At 42.9% G+C, this 19,364-nt stretch overlaps 1 long non-coding RNA gene across 1 annotated transcript in view; it reads right to left on the reverse strand.

Moving 5' to 3' along the window:
• Window positions 1-374: 374 nt before the first annotated feature.
• LOC147028209 (uncharacterized) overlaps window positions 375-19,364 on the reverse strand; it is a 28,141-nt gene continuing 9,151 nt past the window's right edge. The window contains exons 2-3 of the long non-coding RNA XR_015057465.1: window positions 4,229-5,960; window positions 375-3,140 (exon numbers count right to left, since the gene is read on the reverse strand). This is a non-coding gene — a long non-coding RNA (uncharacterized LOC147028209). The remainder of the gene's footprint in view (window positions 3,141-4,228; window positions 5,961-19,364) is intronic.

Here is a 19,364-nt window from a genome sequence, read left to right on the forward strand (position 1 = left end):
GTGTGTGTGTGTGTGTGTGTGTGTGTGTGTGTGTGTGTGTGTGTGTGTGTGTGTGTGTGTGTGTGTGTGTGTGCTACCTCTGCAGTATCCTGATAGGACACGTTAAGGTCTATAAACAAGGCAAACCTTCCAAAAGGACATTTGCGGTTAGGGATTGTCTTAAGTAGCCGAGTCCAGATGTCAGAGGAAGTTTACAAATTACAATAGGCTCTGTTGACTGTACAGAGTCAATTTGAATCTGCTGAACAGAATCATGAAAGATGCACCGCAACATGGCCCACGCGCAAAACGGCAGGCTTCGCGGAGGCCTACGTGAAAAATGTTCAGAGTACCTGGTGGCCTAAAATGCCAAAAAAATCTACAGTATTCGCACTTTGTCAAACAAGGAGAACCACAAGCAAATTCACCAAAAGAAAAACTGACAAAGCGCTTTTTGCTCGTCAAAGTCTCAGGTTTCATGTCAGGTTTTTATTGAAGTTGATTCCACGTGTAATCAATGTGACAATGTCCATTGTGTCTGGCCAAGAAATGTACAAATGTGTTTGCCTGAAATATTGTACATTTCATTGTCCCCATGTGTTATTCCTCTTTAGTGCCACGATTTCAGAAACATCTTGTGGTTCATCCCCTTGGCACATCTTTGCAGTGCATTTCTCACAATAAACTATGAAACTGATTTGAAATATTTTTCACTTTGCTAGAATGTCATATTCAGAAGGAGTGCAGATGGAAAAGGTGTGTATATACTTGTAAAGTCGGAAACTGTTCACAACATCAGTGCTTCAATCACAAGAAATAGTCTGCTTGGAAGAAGTTTTTGGTTACAGAGTGGTGGGAAGCCTTAAAACATGAACTCAAGGGAAATAAAAACTTTGAGAGGAATCAGAATGCTTTGCAATGAACTGTGAATGGCTTCTGAGATCTCGCAGTCATCCATAATGCAATCGGTTTCTGGTTACTCCATGGTTAAGGACCGTCATGAAATTGGTAAAAGTTTGGTCTCCTACCTCCCCCAGGCCCCAACTACTTGCCTTTTGTACACCCAACAAATCTTCCCATTATGTAAGCAGAAGTTGAAACTCATGGAATAGCTGAACAACAAAGGTGAACAAACTGACGATGGGTTGGAAGGTAACAGGTGCACAAGGAACAAACAAAAATAACTGCATAATTTCACATCCTGACATTCCTGCTTGTCTCAATCCATGTTCAGCTGCCTATGCCTCTCCCTTGGAGGGAATGTTTATTCTTGTAGTTATTAACGCTCCTTGTATGTATGAGTGGGTACAGCAATGGGCCGCGTTGGTAAGGAACATTGTACTGGATTCCAAGAGGTTGTGGGCTCAAATCCAGCTGAAGGCAGCAGTATTTGGGATTTTGGTTCTCAGCTTCAGGACGACTCATGAGTTTTAGGAAAATTGCAGCATTACTACTGAATTGTTGGTAAAACTCGAGCTGGTTCATTAACAACTGTCAGGGGCATATATCTGTTTGATCTGGTCTTCTACATGTGACATGAGTCCCCTCGTTGTGGTTGACCTTCCCTTGTTACAGGAGGTAATTTTGAATGATGATGGGCCTTCACACTTCTCCTATATTTACAATTTAAGAAAATAATAATAATTTCACGTCCTGACATTCCTGCTTGCACCATTCATTGCAAACTTTCCCACTTGCACCACTCACTACCTCTGCCACCTTAGGTGGACAGAGGCTTTCTTTTCACCCATTTGTCTGTCTGTCTATGAACAGGATATCTCAAAAGCTTATGGACGCATTCGGCCGAAACTTGGTGGACAGGTTGGATGTGTGACAAGGCCAAATTGATTAGATTTTGGTGAATATCCGGAAGCGGATAATATAATTTTAAAGTGATTCTTCACAATTGAGAGATGGGGCCAAAACGATATATTGCATGATGTTTCAAAAAGTTGTGGACAGGTTATGAGTGATTTGGTTTTGGAAGTCTGGATCCAGATATCATTGGGATACAAAGCATAAACTATACAGTCTGGCAGCTGAATGCACTCGACCAGTGCCATTCTCATTCCTGCTTGCACCAATCATTCTTGAATGCACCAATCATTCCTACTTATGCCAATCATTCTTGTTGGTACCAATAATTAACATGCACACGTGAATTAAAAAAGCAGGGTTAAGCAATTGGTTCCCTTTGTTTGTCTGTCTGTCCACCCATCTATCTACAAACGTCACTATATGATTGAGGAACTACTTCCTTTCCTTTCAATGTTGTATTTTGAACATGAATCGAAGCATGAACCTGCAGTTTAGAAGTACTTTGGCTCTGAATTTGGCAAATTATTTGAAAACTCGTCCTGAGCATGTATGTGCACAGAGGAGTGCGGTAATTTTTTTTTTTACTCTATCTCTGCATGTCTGGCAATCAAACAAAATTGAATATCATTACAAACAGGAAACTTGCTTTTTTAAGGACGTCATAAAGAACACAAACAACCGGCCTAAATAACTCATGTAACATGTTTAATAAAGTGGTGCAAAAGATGCTGTATCATCTGCGGTAAACTTCCAGAATTAATTTTTTTTTATATGACCTTTAAAATCTTTATTTTATTTCAATTGAATAATATACTTGTACACTGTGGAAGACAAATCGTCTTATTTCTAATTTCAAAAACCTACAGTTTAGCAGAACTTGGACAAAATATTATGCCATTCGACCAATCAAATGTCCCACCCATGGTTTAAACATTGAGAATATTGAGATTCAGACAAAATGGTGGCTTGTCGAAAATATAGATCGTGCTCGGAAATGCAAAGCAAGAGTTTTAAAGAACCTTCCCATGTCCTTATTCTCAAGACTCCACAGGGTAAGGTGTTCTCTAAACTCTCCAATTCCAACTCATATCAATTATTCCAAACTTGCACCAATCATTCCGGCTTCCATCAATCATTCTAAACTTGCACCAATCAATCCGGCTTAAATCAATCATTCCTGCTTGCACAAATTATTCCTGTTGCATAAATAATTCCATACTTACACCATTCATTCATGCTTGCACCAATCCATGTTCAGCCACCGACACCTCTCCCCCTCCAAGGAACATTTATTATTGTAGTTACGAACATCTCTTAACAGCACAGATGGGTGAATGTGGTTCCTTTTGGAGGCAAAGAAGAGAAGAAAATAGGGTACAGGGTTACTCTTTGGTGATACAAAACAGACATTTGTAGCTGAACGACCTTTCCCTGTTCCTGATTTGGTGTGTGAGTGAGCAGGACAGCTGCCTTTAAAAACCAGCACAGGGACTGTAATTTCCTGAGGCCAAAATGTGTAAACCTTCATCCATTGGCTTCACAGTAAAAAAAGAAAATTAAAAAAATCAAAATGCCACAACCTCCTGTCACTATTGATAAGCGTCCATTGAAAAATTCCCAAGTTTTGGCCAGGTAAGCCTTTTGAAAAAAAATCCCAATAATTCAAAATAGTACTTAAGACATACCAGTGTACAAGGATAAATGATGCATTTCAACATCAATTAGAAATATATTTTTTAAACGGTACAGTGAAAATTTGAACGGCATTCAGTAGAGCGCATACCTCCGCCAGCCTGAACAGTTTACGTTTAGTATCCCACTGATAGACCGGATCCAGATCTTCACCAAAATTTAATCTATTCGACCTTGTCACACACCCAACCTGTCCTCCAAGTTTTGTCCGAATGCTTCCATAACCTTTTGAGATATCATGCTCACAGAGAGATAGACGGACAAACACCACTGATAGACCGGATCCAGATCTTCACCAAAATTTAATCTATTCGACCTTGTCACACACCCAACCTGTCCTCCAAGTTTTGTCCGAATGCTTCCATAACCTTTTGAGATATCATGCTCACAGAGAGATAGACGGACAAACAAACGGGTGAAAACATAATTTCTGTCTACCTTCGGTGATGGAGGCAATATAAATAACGGTATTTTGTATTTTTGTGACTAGGAGTTGTCTATTTATTACAAAAATAAATATGGACCAATTATTGACCTCTATCTCCACACATGCCTCTTCCCATACTCCTGTCTCCTCCCATCTTTCCGTTCTCTTGCCTCTCCCTTTTTTTCTCCTTCCTTCTAAATTTCAATTCAACCCCCCCACCTCTCAGTTCCCCACCTCAAACTTGTGTATACTGTATAAATAGATGACTGATAAGAAAAAAAACATCTTTGGTTTGGCTACCCCAGGACTTACCTGGAATGCCTCAATGCTGGGTTGAATCCATGCATTCATTGGGACCATACTCAGTACAGAGCATTGGTGCTGCCAAAGTAGTCTCCTGGGCTATTGGGCACAATCCTGGACAGGTCACCACTCCAACACAGCATACTCAAATGGCTCAATCATCCCAGCAAGCTGGAACTCATTTTACCAACATCAGAAGAATGACAGGCTGAGTCAACCCCACTTGGTATGAATTCAACAGCTAATAAAAATTTGAACTCAGGACCCTAGGATCCAAAGCCCACACCACTAACAGTTAAGCCAACACCAGGCATTGGGTTGAACCCAAAGTGTTGTACTGTGCAGATAAACACATCTACAAAGTATCGTATTGGTGCTTTATTACAGAACACAGCGATCTTTTGGACAATGCTTTAAGCAAGGTATTCCATCTGATAAACTTCTTATATTGGTGTTAAATATCCCACCATACTTTATGCAAGGAAGGGACATTGTGTACCCTTATACAGACATCTATTTTATCCTTAAGTAATCGTGTATTTGGTCTGTAGTTAGATAAATCCATTATGTTGAAAACAGCTGGCATTACCCTTTTATACAAATCTCCCACGAAATTTTATGGAAATTTTGTGGGGTTTTCGCCCAATATAGGAAATCCTTTCGATGGAAATTGCACAAAATGATATCCCACTATACTATGGGAGGGTGTGATGTAAACTCTGAACCCACTGAAGCTCCATCCTGGGGGACGATAACAACCTCCATTATCTTTGCAGTGTTTCTTTTATGAGACCACCTGAAAAGCCCCATACCAACAAGGATCCCATTGCATGAATGCAGGTTGGTGTAGTGCTCATGATGGAGTCTCAATGGACCCAGACCCTATCCTTTCACCACCCACAATGGGATCTAATTTTGAGCAATTTTCATGGGAAAAATTCTAACAGGGCCAACCCTCCACCCCCCTCCCAAAAAAAAAAAAATTACAATTGGAATATCGATATCGATGGACATTTGTGGAAGAGAATGCAGATATGTCTAAATGATGGCGAGCATAACTATTACGTACACAAATATGGTGAATATTTTGACTCTCCGATTCCCCCACCCACTACACCTGACCCAGACACCCCACCCCTCATCCTTTCCTCAGAAGAAGTATGCATTTTCCTCTCTACTAAAAACACCCACTCCCTTTGGGAGCATTGGGAAGTCGTCTCTTCCCCCCTCTCCCCGCCCTTCGCAGGGGGTGGGGGTCGGCGTGGGGGTTAACCTGTGAAGTACCAACATGTATGCAAAATTTGGTGGAGATTGGGTGAAAATCGTAAGTCGTCCCTCCCCCCTTGGTTGGGGGGGATTTTTTTTCTTTTTCTTTTTGTTTGTGACCTGATCCGAGGTAATACCAACAAGTGTTCAAAATTTGGTGTAGATCGGGCCAGCCCTGTGTTTTTCCATGATTTCAGATGTACGGTACATACATACATGCATATAGTGATAAAAAAATGAAACCCCAATGTAAAGTCACTTAATGGGGTGTTGGGCCACCATGTGCAGCCAGTACGGCATGTATGTGCTGTGGCATAGAATCCACCAGGGTCTGGAATTCTGCAGGAGGGATGAGGCACCATTCCTTTATGAGAACGTCAATCAACTCACACCTGTATTATGGAGGTAGAAAACGCTGTCTCAGGAGTCGTGCCGGAATATCCCATAAATACTCCATTGGGCTCAGATCTGGTGACTGAGGAGGCCATGACATATGGATAACATTAGTGTCATGTTCATCAAACCATTGGGTGACGACACATGCTCTGTGGATGGGGGCATGGGAGGTTTATGGCCTCAGCCTTTTTTATTTGGAAAAAAAAAGATAAAGATATCTCTACAATAAACAAAACAACAAGGAGTCAAAACAAGAGATCAAACAAAAACAAGAAATCAAAGAAGAATTAGAAATAAAAGAACAAGAAAACCAAGATCAATGAGCAAAAATCAGGTCAAATAAAAAAACAAACTATTGCTCCACCCTTCCAATCTCCATTACCTCCACAGAACCGGGGGGGGGGGTGACAAAGGTGAGGGGTGGGAAGCTTCTCTTTGGGAAGTGAGAGTGGGAAGGAACGGGGGTAGGAATGTCTGGGTGAACTCCCCCCTCTCCCTTCCCCACAGCCTGGTGTGTCCCTCCCCAAATTTACTCGGCCATGGATGGGCCACCTAGTACATGGGGCCATGGGGGCTCTGTCTTTGTCCGTAAATACCCTGTGGCACCTTGCCCTGGGGAGCCTTTCCGTTATCCTGACTCCTCCTCCAGCACTTTTTCACTGTCCATTCATCTGGGTCTTCGTAGCCAGAGGAGGAGCCATAATCTTCGACCTCTGGCCGGGGTCTCTTAAACAGTGGTTGTTTCCTCCAACCCCACCACCAGAACAACCACCTTTTAGTTATGGTCCTCTCCCCCCCTACCCCCACCGCAGTGGACCCGATCGATACCCGGCGTGACCACATCCAGGTCCAAATTGCTCTCCTCCTTTCCTTACTCCTTTGTTTTTGCTTCCTCCTCCTCCTCTTCCTCCTCATTCCCCTCATCCTCCTCAACTCTAGGGAGAGGCAAGGACATAACAGATACAGCAGACAAATGCACAGCAGGCACAGCCCCTTTACTTGTCCCAAGGGTATCACCCCTTTACCCCCACCCCATCTGCAGATGCACGTATCTTGCTCACGTAGCTCTGCGGGCAGGAGTGGAAGGTTTGCCCTGGTACACCACAGAGGTTGCACTGCACCTGGGCAGTGCAGTGTTCCATCAAATGTCCCAACTGGCCACACTGCAAGCAAAACTGTTCTTTGCACCCAGAGATAAGGTTGGCCAGTTGACTGTACCTGCGGCATACTTTAGGCTGATGCACTAAAATACCTGCCCACGGTCCATTACTAAAACAATTCCATTAGAGATGTGGGTGACCATGCCACTTCCTCCTTGACCCAGAACTTTAGGCGATACTGCCAAGCCCTGGTCCACATCCCCAAACCATTTCAGATTAACCGTGGTGGGATCTTAACCTCAACGTATCAAGACAACCAAAAGTTGATATCTTTTTTCTTTTTTGGATACAATGTTGTGGCTCGTATGAGAGCTAACACACAACGCACAGTAAGGGGGGTATGAGACAAGAGGGGCGGGAGAGGGAAGGACAAAACAGTGGGGAACAGAGACATTAGGAGATCTGTGGAAGGGAAAGGGATGGGGTGGGGAACACGGGCTATACAAGATGGAGATTACAGGGACTTTCAGGAAGGAAAGCAGGGAATTTGAAGGAGGTGGGTTTGGGGTGATTTAACGGGGGTAGAAAAGATAAAGGTTTTGGATGGGGGAAGATAAGAGGTGGTGGTGAACAACTGTTTTGAAGGCCTGGAGGGAAGAATGGGGATTGAAGAGAGTTTGGGAGTTTATTCCAAAGGCGGGAGAAAAGAGGAATGAAAGAGTGAAGATGAGCGGTGATTCGTTATTTTGGTAGTTATACCAGAAGGGAGTTGTTGACAGACCTTGAGCGCCCTGCGGAAATATTGGGGAGACAAATCGCAGACAGAGCAGGGGGGAGGGGCGGGGGGTGAAACCAGAGAGGAGACAGGAGAAGACAGAAAGACCACCAACCTGCCTGCGGTGAAAGAGTGAGAGGCCCAAAGACTCTGCCTCATCACGGGAGATACGAATTATCCTAAATTCCTTGGTTTCGACAGCGTGAAGCCGAGAAAGGTGATCATAATCAGTCACACTCTCATTGTGGAGGCGGACTGTCATGCCCTTGCATGGTTACAAAGTACCTCGATCACCCAATCAGCCAGAGACCCAGCTGACTGAGCAGAAGTCCACTGCATCCACAACTCAGCAAGCATTCCAACAGACTGGAAGGACACCAAATCTGCGGCCCAAAGAGATGAGGCAGAAAAAATCCTTAGCCTTGAACCTCAGCATGCACAATACATTCTGACCAAATACCTCACTTGATGGAATGGCTCCTTCCTTCGCAAACTGGAAACGGACAGTTATGGTGCCTGCTCGCTATGTCGGGGTCCTGGGAATGGTGGGGACAACACTAGAAAAGAGGGGGGAGGGGAGGGACGGAGGTGGTAGCGGAAGAAGAATGAGGCTCATTTTCTGTCTGTTGGGCGAGATCCACCAGACAGGCGGAAGTCCAGGGAAAAATAGGAAGGGAAAGATTAACAGAAATGCAGGACTAACAGGATAAAAAGTACAAGGAAAACAAAGAGATGATATGGGGCAGAATTAAAATGCACAGAACAAACACAATAAGGCTAACAAGCTGCAAAATAGGAGGAAGAAAAAACTCCTCGGCACGTTCCTTTTGTAGCCATGCTCGCCATGATTCGAGGCAACCAGGTCTGTGCAGCATTTGTATACATGAATCAAAGCATGCTGGGATGTTAAATGCTGAACCAACACATGGGCCACACCTGTGTGGAAGCCATTTCTTGGTGTCCATCATTTACCCAGGTGTTTCCATTCTATTGTGCACCACCAGTGCACAAAACAAAACACGAAAAAGAGCAATCAGAAATTGCAAACCCTTCCCAGGACTTATTTTGAGTACTGCATTTTTTTATAGATTTTAAGGTAAATCCAATATGGCTGCCAAACCATGTGACCAATGACATCATATGTGTCAACCTTTTGTTCCTCATGGACAGGCAGTCATCTCTATTATAATACCAAGCTTGCACACTAAAAACTTGGCTCGCCGTCACACGATCCCTATGAAATTGCTATGGCACTTCGCGGACATGCCGACAATGTTTGGGAAGTCTTGGCGTTCCATAGTACCACTTGCATTTTGCACAATGCGTATTTTTGTCATTCCCCGTATACAGTCTGTCGTCTGCTACCAGTTATGGTGTACTGTTATCCTGTGCATGTGCACGGGTATTGCTAGTACATGTAAAGTTTCGCCTCGATCTGTTCAGCCGCTTCAGAGAAGAAGGCTTTTGAAGGTTTTATTTTTAAGACAATATGGCTGCTGAATCACGTGACCAATGACGTCATGAAGTTTTTTTTTCTGTGGACCATTTTATCCCTGGATGACCCTCAAAAATTTTCATACTGATTGGATGTGGCGTTCTACATATGTAATTATGACGTCATAACGAGGGCACCTATGATGTCATAAGAAATCACACTCATTCCCCAAGAGGAGTACTTGCTTTGTACGAAGTTAAAAAAATTCCTTGGTGCGGTTTCAGAGATACAGAGGTCCAAAGTTTTCCATTTTTAGCCGTGTCATGTTGCGAACGCTGTCTCTAAGAGGGCTCCATGTTTTTCTTCTTCTTCTTATCTGCTTGTTTTTCTTCTTCTTCTTCTGGTGAAGACAAAACCTTTATGACACAGCTCTTGGACACATTTGTCCTTGTTCCAATATGGCGGCCACACCACGTGACCTATCACATCATAATTATCACTAAAACATTCTACATGAGTAGTCGCTCCGATGGTGAAAATTTCGTCTCAATCTGCCAAGCGGTTGCGGAGAAAAACAGGAAAGTTCTGTTTGGACAAACAAACAGACAGATAGACAAATAAATGAGAAATCACTCATCGAGTGACAACTTGAGAAAACAGCACAAAGTAGAATGGCACTCAGTCAAGCACATAGCTCTGCCAAGTGGAACAGTTAACGTTTTGTATCCCACTAATGGGCTGGATCGGAACCAAAATCCAATCCGCTTGTTCTTGTAACCTATCCAACTCATCCACCTTGTTTTGTCATAACTCGTCCACAACTTTTTGAGATATAGTGACATAATTAGTTTTTGGCCCGATCTATCAATTTTAGAAATTAGGTCTGTGTAGCAATCAATTTTAGAAATTAGGCCTGTGTTGACCTTTTCACCTTAAAATGAATGGGTCGTTGACTTCAGTGACCTGACCAGAAAATGCTCTTCAAATTTCAAGTCAATCGGATGAAAATTGAGGACTTTAGAAAATTTGGCCCAAATTGGCCTTTTGGCCTTTGTTGATCTCAGAATTAATAGGGGAATGAATTCAGCGACCTCATGTACAAATGTTCTTCAAATTTCAAGTCAATCGGATGAAAATTGACAAATTTATAAAAAATTAAAAAATTTGTCCAATTTTGGGTTGACCGAAGGGCCGATGTTGACTTTTTAACCTAAGATAACCCCAAAAGTAATAGGTGGTTAAATTGAATGACCTGATATGCAAATTCTTTTCAAATTTCAAGTCAATCTGATGAAATTTGAGGATTTCAGAAAATTTGGTTCAAATTGGTCTATGAGCCTATGTAGACCTTTTTGGTCGACCAAATTTTACGAAACTTCAATGCGGGACCGTCGCAGGGTCGGTGACATTAATCTTACTAATAAACTGTCTGTCTGTCTGTCTGTTCCCAGGTACCGCGAAAACGGCTGAACCGATCGCAACCATTTTTTGGGTGTGTAATCCTGGGAACCCTTGGAGTAAAACAGGCATAAATATAATGACATGACCCCCTTGACGGCTCCCGCAGGGAGCGAGCGTGTACTTCTAGTCTCTGAAAATTTCAGAACGGTTGGTTGAGCGGTTTGGGCTGGAGACGAGCGGACATACAAATAAACCAATGTCACCCTCAGGGTGACCCGTATCTTGCCAAAAGGTGACCACGTGTGACTTCTTTAAGGTCACACTGAGGTGAGCAGAGCTGCTATCCACCAGGAGCGACTCCTTGAGGAATATCTGCCTACGAGAGATTCCGATGAGAATTGTTCTACAGAGTAACCATGAAAAATATGCTTTTGCCTCATAACGTCACCAAATGACGTCATAATGTCTCAAGCTTGACATATCTAGAAAGCACTCATCGAGGTGTTCAATTTGAGGTACTACACTATATGGTTCCTAAAACTTGAAAATTTGACCTTGGGGTCAAATATGTTTGACCTGAGGCGCTAACCATGAAGGTCAAGGCCAATCGCCACCAAAAATTAATCAGCTGAGCGCCAGACCATGAACTATATTCCCATGAAGTTTGAAGACGATCCGATCAAAATTACTCAAAAATAATGGTTTCGTCGACTCCCCTGATTTGCGCCAAAGTGACCTTGACCTTTGACCTTGACCTTCAAAATGTTGTGCACTGAAAGAGACCTCTATAGGCCTCTGATATGCGAAGTTACAAAAATTCCCAATGATAACTGTGCTCTGCAGAATTTTTTATACGTGATTACAGACAAACAAACAAACAAACAACAACAACAACAACAACAACAACAACAACAACAAAAAAACATACAAGCTGACTAACATATCTTGCAAAAACTTCGTTTTGGCAAGATAACAAACACACAAACACACATGAAAAATCACTCATGCAGTGACAACTTGGCAACAAAATAGCACAAAGTAGAATAGCACTTGGTAGAGCACATACCTCTGCCAGTTGGAACAGTTCACGTTTTGTATCCCACTGATGGGCTGAATCCAAACCCAAATCCAATCTGCTTCTTCTTGTCACCTGTTCAACTCATCCACCTTGTTTTGTCATAACTCGTCCGCAACTTTTTGAGATACAGTGATATATTTAGTTTAAGGCCCGATCTATTAATTTTAGAAATTAGGCCTGTGTTGACCTTTTGGCTTTAAAATTAATTGGCAGTTGAATTCAGCAACCTGACATGAAAATGCTCTTCAAATTTAAAGTCAATCAGATGAAAATTGAGGATTTTAGAAAATTTGGCCCAAATTGGCCTTCTGGCCTATTTTGACCTTTTGGCCTATGTTTACCTCAAAATTAATAGGTGATTGAATTCAGTGACCTGATGTGCAAATGCTCTTCAAATTTCAAGTCAATCAGATGAAAATTGAGGATTTTAGAAAATTTGGCCCAAATTGGCCTATTGGCCTTTGTCGACCTTTTTGCCTATGTTAACCTAAAAATTAATAGGTGGTTGAATTCAGTGACCAGATCTGCAAATGCTCTTCAAATTTCAAGTTAATTGGATTAAAATTGAGGATTTTAGAAATTTTGCCTATGTTGACCTTTTGGTCTATGTTGACCTTTTGGCCTATGTTTACCTCAAAACTAATAGGTGGTTGAATTTGGTGACCTGATATGCAAATTCACTTCAAATTTCAAGTCAATCGGATTAAAACTGAGGATTTTAGAATTTTGGTCTATGTTGACCTTTTGGTCTCTGTTGACCTCAAAATTAATCAGTGGTTGAGTTTAGCGACCTCATGTGCAAATGCTCTTCAAATTTCAAGTCAATCAGATGCAAATTGAGGATTTTAGAAGATTTGTCCCAAATTGTACTTTTAGCCTGTGCTTATCTCAAAATTCATACAGTACTAGCATAACCCGCGCTCTGCGCGACATGTTGGGGTGGGTGTGTTTGAGAAAGGAACTGATGCAGAGTATCAGTGGTAATTTTGCTTTAATGCAGTAAGTGGAATACAATTTCACTGTTTCAGAACCATTTTATTTACTTTTTTTGTACCATGCACCTCATATGGTCTTTGAGATAATGTAAGCTGAATATCACATTACTCGAGCGCAGAACAAAGTCGAAGATAGCGCGACACGAAACCACAAACTCGGAAATAACATATAAGATGTGGTTGAATTCACTGGCCTGATGTGCAAATCCTGTTCAAATTTTACGTCGATTGCGTGAAATTTGAGGATTTTAGAAAATTTGGCTCAAATTGGCCTCTTGGCCTATGTAAACCTTTTTGGTCAGTGGAATTTTACGAAACTTCAATGGGTGACCGTCGCAGTGTCGGATGCCATTAATCTCTGAAAATTTCAGAACCATCGGTTGAGCAGTTTGGGCTGGAGGTGAGTGGACAGACAAACAGACACACACACACACACACACACACACACACACACACACACACACACACACACACACACACACACACACACACACACACACACACACACACACACACACACACACACACACAAACTAACGGAGGTGATCAACATACTTGTCAAAAAAATAAAATAATAATTTCCAAGTAACAAACAAACAAACAAACGGACCCAAATCTCTCCGAATCCTTCGGCGAGGGTTATAATAATGGTGGTCACGAATTAACAAGTAAATCCCATGGGATTACATATGACCATGCACGAATTGTAAAAACAGTAAGATCCTGGTAGAATGCTTTTATAGGGCTCCAGGTGTAAAGGAAGTGGAGGAAGGAGGACATGAAGTAATGATCATGGGGAACTTTAACTTGCCAGGGATAGATTGGGTGGAGGAACAGCCTGTTCCGGAAAAATGTTCCGAACAGGGAAAGGGCAGAGCAGATGAGGATTTCCTAGTTTTAGTCCAGGATTGCTTTTTAACACAGTTTGTTGATAACCCCACGAGGGGGAGTGCAGTGTTAGACCTCCTTTGAAGTAACGATCCCAATATGATGGAGGAGGTGGAAGTAAGGGAGCATTTAGGATCAAGTGACCATAACATTGTGTGTGCAAAGGTTCAGCTTCGGGTTAGAGTTCAGGATGGAAGAGTAAAGCTATTCGATTTCAGGAAGGCAAACCTTGAGGGTAGGAGTAGAGAGTTTGGTGACGTAGATTGGGAGAAGCTAACAACAGGACAATCAGCATCATAGAAATGGGAAACCTTTGTGTACAGGACCAAATGTGTACAGTGCAGGTAAGTACATTCCATGAGGTGTAAAACTAGAAGCAACAAGTCTGGAGACGGCAATGGTTCACGAGCGGTATTTGACGATGTAGATTGTTTCAGAAGTCAAGGATGAGACAATGTGATAATTATTGACCAAGTTATAAAAATTATCAACATGATGTGGTACGAGTGACAGGTTAGCTTATTAGCTGCAAAATGTCGAAAACCCAGTTTTATTCAACAACTTTAAAAATTTGACCTTTGCATAACCTTTAAAGGTCACAAAACAATGTTGTGGACATTAAAATAAGGAAACAGGATACGTGCTATAGCTTATTGGAGTTAGTTCGTCGAAGAAGGTCGAAAACCCGGTTTGATTCCCACAACTTTGAAAATTTGACCTTTGTGATCTTTTAAAGGTCCAAGGTCAAGGATTATGACCTTTGGTGCAAAACTTCCTCTGGAACATTCAAGGAACAAACTAACGTCATATAGGCTATATGGCATTTCGCACTCCTCAGATTATCCATACTTTGATGAAATCAGCGTAAAAACAAACTTGAAGGGGACACTATGGGAAAGGTGTTCGAGATAGAGCAAAATGGTTTCAACACTTTAGGTGGGGAATGACCTCAAGATTATGCATAAAAAATATTGTCATCCTAGCTCTCGAAGTTTTGGCGGTCGTATGATTTTTATGTCAAAATTTGCAATTTTCTAAGTTTGTGACCTTGACCTTGGGACGAAAATGAAAAATCGAGCTCCGTTGGGCTATGCAGGTGCCATTGGGCTAACCAAATACAGAAACCCCTACCAGATTCGGCAAACCCCCTTGGAGAAGATGTAACTTGAAATCGGCTACCCCCTAAAAACACATGTTTTTGGGGCGTGGCTCCGCCCATAATGGGCGCACCATGCCAATTCTCAGGAAAACACAACTAGATCATGATATAAACCTCCCACCCAAATTTTATCAAGATCGGATCAAAACCCATGGAGCTATGCTCGGGACAGACAGACAGACAGACAGACAGACACACCCATAACGAATATAGTGGTCACTTACTGACTCATGAACCAAAAAGAGACTAGGGTGGTTGGAATTAAGGGAATTCACTGACTGAGCAGTGAGATAAGGAATGCTATTAAGGGAAGCAGAAGGCATTTATTAGGTTTAAAATAACAGGACTGGAGTTAGATTTATATCACTATCGGAGTATATCACTTATATCACTTATATCATTTATATCACTATCGGATATCAAACTTACAGACTGGTCTCCTATCACTACTTTCTCAGACATCAACTCATCCTGGGAATTCTTTCAAAGAAACTTGCTCTCCATCATGCACAGATTTATCCCCTCTCGTGTTCAGTTGTCTTACCCTTCCTCCCGCCCTTGGTTTACTGAAGCTTGTGGCGAGGCAGTTGTCCTGAAACAACTTGCCTTTGCCTCATGGAAAGCAAACCCAACTGAGGGCAATCTCAGTTCTTTCCACAAAGCTCGGAACAAGTGTGTATCTACCCTCAGGAGAGCCAGAAAACAACATCTTTCTCATCTCAAGTCTGAACTCTCAAACTTCTCTCCCTCCTCAAAATCCTGGTGGCGTTTAATCAAATCTGTTTCTGGTGTATGTTCCACCTCCATCCCCTCCCTTACCTCAAATGGCCGCACTGCTGATTCCACACGTGATAAAGCTGAATGTCTAAACTCGGTGTTTGCAGCTAAATCTTGTGTCCTAAACCCATCACTATCTCTACCCACTTTACCCAGTCGCACCCAACTGTCCCTGGACTCTGTATCCTTTTCTCCTGACAAGGTGGAGAGCTTGCTTTCAAACCTTGAGTCAGATTCTGCAACCGGTCCAGACGGCATCAGCCCACGTGTCCTCAAAGCCTGCTCTTCTGCTCTTGCTCACCCTCTCTCTGTTCTATTCACCCTCTCATTTGCCCAAGGTCATCTGCCATCTGCTTGGAAATCTGCTAACATCACTGCCCTGCATAAAAAAGGTGCAAAAACAGATCCCTATAACTACAGACCAATCAGCCTTCTCCCAATCATCAGCAAGGTGATGGAATCCATCATCGCCTCAGATATGAAATCCTTCCTCTTCTCCAATGGCTTGATTTCCAATCATCAATTTGGTTTTAGACCAGGTCACTCTACCCTGGATATGCTGCTTCTGCTCTCCCATCAATGGATAGAGGTCCTCAATGCCAGACAGGAAATCCGAGCCGTATCCCTGGACATATCACGTGCTTTTGACACAGTCTGGCACCCTGCCCTACTCACCAAACTCTCTTCCCATGGTATTCAAGGCCATCTCCACTCATGGCTCGCAGACTTCCTCTCCTGTCGCAGTCAACGTGTGGCCCTAAATGGAGTTCTTTCATCCCCTCTTCCTGTGCAGGCTGGAGTTCCTCAAGGTAGCGTTCTGGGCCCTGTTCTTTTTCTGGTTTTCATCAATGATCTCTCGGACTCTCTGGAAAATCCTCTATTTCTCTTTGCCGACGACTCCACCCTCTGCCGTACCATCTGTCATCCCTCAGACCGGCAAGCAGCAGCTTCTTCGCTCACTGCAGATCTGGATAAAATCACAAACTGGTCCAACACGTGGAACATGTCTTTCAATCCAGACAAATCTCACACTCTCACTATGTCTCTTCGAAAGGACCGTTTACAAAATCCCCCATCCACTTTCTCAACAATCCTCTGGAAGAAGTCTTTTCTTTCAAGCTTCTAGGTCTCACTATCTGCCATGACCTTTCCTGGGAAAGTCACATTTTCAACCTCGCCTCAAAAGCCAGTCGCCGACTGGGAATCCTCCGTCGTGCTAAGTCCTTCCTCGGCCCTCTTGAGCTCCTGACCACTTACAAAGCTTTTGTCCGTAGCCTGATGGAGTACTGCTCTCCCCTCTGGGCTGGTGCTCCTGCCTCCCACCTTTCTCGGCTTAACGCTGTCGAAACCAGGGCATTTAAGATCACCGGCATCTCCCGCAATGAAGCTGAGTCTTTGGGCCTCTCACTCAATCACCGCAGGTTGGTCGGTGGTCTTTCTGTCTTCTACCGACTCCTCTCCAGCCTTGCCCCCCCCTGCTCTCTCTGCGATTTGTCCCCACCACATTTCCACAGGGCGCTCAAGGTCCGCCAACAACCCCCTTCTGGTAAAACTACCAAAATCACGAATCACTGCTCATCTTCACTCTTTCATTCCTCTTTTTTCCCGCCTTTGGAATAAACTTCCTCACTCTATTCTTTCCCATTCTTCCCTCCAGGCTTTCAAAACAGCTGTTCACCACCACCTCTTATCTTCCCCCATCCAAATCCTCGATCTTTTCTACCCCCGATAATCCACCCAAGTCCACTTCCTTCATTTCTCCTGCTTTCCTTCCTGAAAGTCCCTGAAATGTCCATCTTCTCTTCGCCATGTTCCCCGTCCCATCCCCATCCCTCTCCCTTCCACAGTTCACCTAATGTGTCTGTTCCCCACTGTTTTGTCCCTTCCACTCCCGCCCCTCTTGTCTCATGCCTCCTTGATGTGAGTTGTGTGTTTGCTCTCATACGAGCCTCGACCAAGGTATACAAAAAAAAAAAAAAAATCACTATCGGAGTAAACAAAGGCAAGTGAAGAAAATAACTCGGCAAGCCAAAAGAGAGTATGAGAAGGACATGGCTAAGAACATTAAACATATTAGCCAGGCATTATTTAAGTGTATATCAGGGGAAAAGAACAGGTTAGGACCAGTGTGGGCCCATTGGGGAATCACACCGGGAGAGTGGTTAGTGATGAAAGTAAGATTGCAGGCTTATTAAACAGATATTTTGCTTCAACTTTTACACAAGAACAGTCAGGAGAATTGCCAGTTGTTGAGTGTATCTATCAAGGAGGTGAAGAAGGGCTTTTACAGAAGATCCAGGTTGGAGTGGAGGAAGTAAAGGAACAGCTAGGAAATCTAAGGGTAGATCAGAAGCTTGGTGTTAGCTTTGTGGTTAGCATGGCTGGCTTGGGATCTTAGAGTCCTGAATTTGAGCCCTGTTGGCTGCTGAATTTACACCAGGTGGTGTTGACTCAGCCTGTCATGCCACCGAGGTTGGCAAAATGAGTGCCAGTGTCAGCATCAGTGACATTGTTGTGCCCAAACAAAATAATAGCTACCTGGCAGCCAAGCTGCCATACGCAAGAAGAAGAGGAAGAAGGAGAAGAAGTGTATATCAAGCTCCAGGGCCAGATAATATGCTCCTGAGAGTGCTGAGGGAGGTGGCTGAGCAGGTAAGCAAGATGTTAATGGATCTCGTTAATAGTTCCCTGGAGTCAGGACAGGAGGATTGGATAGTAGCAAATGTAACACCATTATTTAAGAAAGGATCCAGAGAAGATTTGTGGTACTATAGACCTGTTAGTTTGACTTCAGTTGTGGGGAAGATGTTGGAGACATTAATTAAGGACCAGATGAGGAACCATTTAAACAAATACAAACTAATTAAAGGAAGTCAGCATGGGTTTACCAAAGGTAGTTCCTGTTTAACAAATCTTTTTTACAGTTCTATGAAGCAGTGTCTGGGTGGATGAGGAAATGGCAGTGGACATAGTACAGTATATCTAGACTTTAAGATGGCACCTGATCAGGTACCACATCGGAGGTTGTTAGCAAAGGATGGCTTGTGGTGTGGCTGGCCAGGTACAGTAGCCTGCAAAAGTATTCACCCCCTCCAAAGTTTTCACATTATGATGCCACCTGATCTTATTTCATGATTCTTTCAAAGCAAACTTAAAATATAGAGTCTTCATAAGCTATTACAAAGTCATAAAGCTAAAAATATTCATAAGTTAGATTAACAGAAATATAAATCAGATGATTCTTTGTTGCATAATAATTCAACCCCTTTGCCTAATTAACTCTAAATCACTTCAGGAGCAAATGATTTGTTTGAAAGGTTACAAAATAAGTGTAATATGTTTCACCTGTATGTAATCAATGGTTTAACTTAAAAATTAAGCTCTCCCACTTATCTAAGGAGTTTTAAGGTGCAACTCACTCGGTAAACCAACAAGGAAAACATGAAGACCAAGGAGCTTTCCATAGAAGTCAGACATAAAGTAGTGGAGATGCACCATTCAGGAGAGGGTTATAAGAAGATTTCAAAGTCCCTCATTATCCCTTTGAGTAACGTGACATCCATCATTAAGAAGTGGAAGACGTTTCATACTACCCAGACTCTACCCAGATCAGGTCGCTCATCCAAATTCAGCAGCCGGACAAGCAGGAAACTGATTCAGGATGTCACTGTAAATCCAGCAATGAGTTAGAATGATCTGCAAGGCTCTTTGTTTGAGATGTGGGTCAGTGTTCATCAATCAACAATATCCTGTTCTCTTCACAAAGCTGGCCTCTATGGACAGGTCAGGTCAGGTCAGGTCAGGTATGGGAGCATGCGCTGGAGCAGCGCGTCTATGGACAGGTGGCAATAAAGAAGCCATTACTGGAAAATATA

The sequence above is a fragment of the Eptatretus burgeri genome, chromosome 4, assembly GCF_056783735.1.
Source record: "Eptatretus burgeri isolate ZD-2024b chromosome 4, Ebu_testis_v1, whole genome shotgun sequence".
Taxonomy (NCBI): Eukaryota; Metazoa; Chordata; class Myxini; order Myxiniformes; family Myxinidae; genus Eptatretus; species Eptatretus burgeri.